The sequence below is a fragment of the Cicer arietinum genome, chromosome 5 (assembly GCF_000331145.2).
Source record: "Cicer arietinum cultivar CDC Frontier isolate Library 1 chromosome 5, Cicar.CDCFrontier_v2.0, whole genome shotgun sequence".
Taxonomy (NCBI): Eukaryota; Viridiplantae; Streptophyta; class Magnoliopsida; order Fabales; family Fabaceae; genus Cicer; species Cicer arietinum.
In genome coordinates, this window is record NC_021164.2 from 43,103,049 (window position 1) to 43,104,270 (window position 1,222).

The window sequence follows — 1,222 nt, forward strand, 5'->3', positions numbered from 1 at the left end:
CAATAATTCTGCCTCAAATCCTGATACATCTTTGTTGCCCCAGGATGAATACTCAACTTGCTCTTATGAGCCTCTTCTATGATCGTTTTCCTCATATCTGAAATTCCTGGTACACAAATCCTACCATTACATCGCAAAATATTATCTGTTCCAATCTTGAACTCAGTCGTCTTCCCTTGCACTATTAGGTTCCTCTATTCTTGTATTAAGACGTCATCTTGGGAATTTGCAATGTCTTCGAGTAGTCCACTCGAAATCCTAATCATTCCGAACTTCAAAATTCCCAGTGCAAACTCTACGTCCAAGTGTAGATCTCTAAAAGCTTCCCACAACTCTTGTTGTCTAGCCATAATTGTTGAAGACACCGAGACACTTCTTCTACTCAACGCATCAGCCACTACATTGGCCTTCCCAAGGTAGTACTGCAGTGTGAAATCAAAATCCTTGAGAGTCTCCGTCCATCGTATCTGGCGCATGTTAAATTCCTTCTGATCAAACAAATATTTCAAACTTTTATGGTCATTGAACATTGTGAACGGCCACCCATATAAATAGTGCCTCCAGATCTTCAATGCAAAAACAACAACAGCAAGCTCCAAATCATGAGTAGGGTAGTTTCTCTCATGAATCTTCAATTGCCTTGAGACATAAGCTACGGCTTTCTTGTGTTGCATCAGAACACATCCCAAACCTTGGTGAGATGCATCACAATAAACTTCATAGGGTTCTTCTGATTGCAGTAAAACCAATACCGATGAGGTCGTCAATTTTCTCTTTAGTAACTGAAAATTTTCCTCACACTTCTCCGTCCATGCGGACGGTTGATACCCTCAAAAAACCCTCCTGTAGTCCCCTGCCAATCCTACGAAACTTCGTATATCAGTGACAGTCTGAGGCTGTTTCCAAGCAAGAACTGCCTTAATCTTAGCTGTATCTACAGCGATTCCTTCCTTGGTTATCACGTGTCCTAAGAAATTCACTTTTTCTAGCCAGAATTCACACTTTGACAGATTGGCATACAATTGCTTCTCGCGTAAAATCTCAAGAACTTGACGTAAATGTTCTCCATGCTCTTCTTCAGTTCTCGAATAAATTAATATATCATCAATGAACACCACAACCAATTTATCAAGGAATGGACTAAAGATTCTATTCATGTAGTCCATGAAAATTGCTGGTGCATTGGTAACCCCAAACGGCATAACGAGATATTCATAATGTC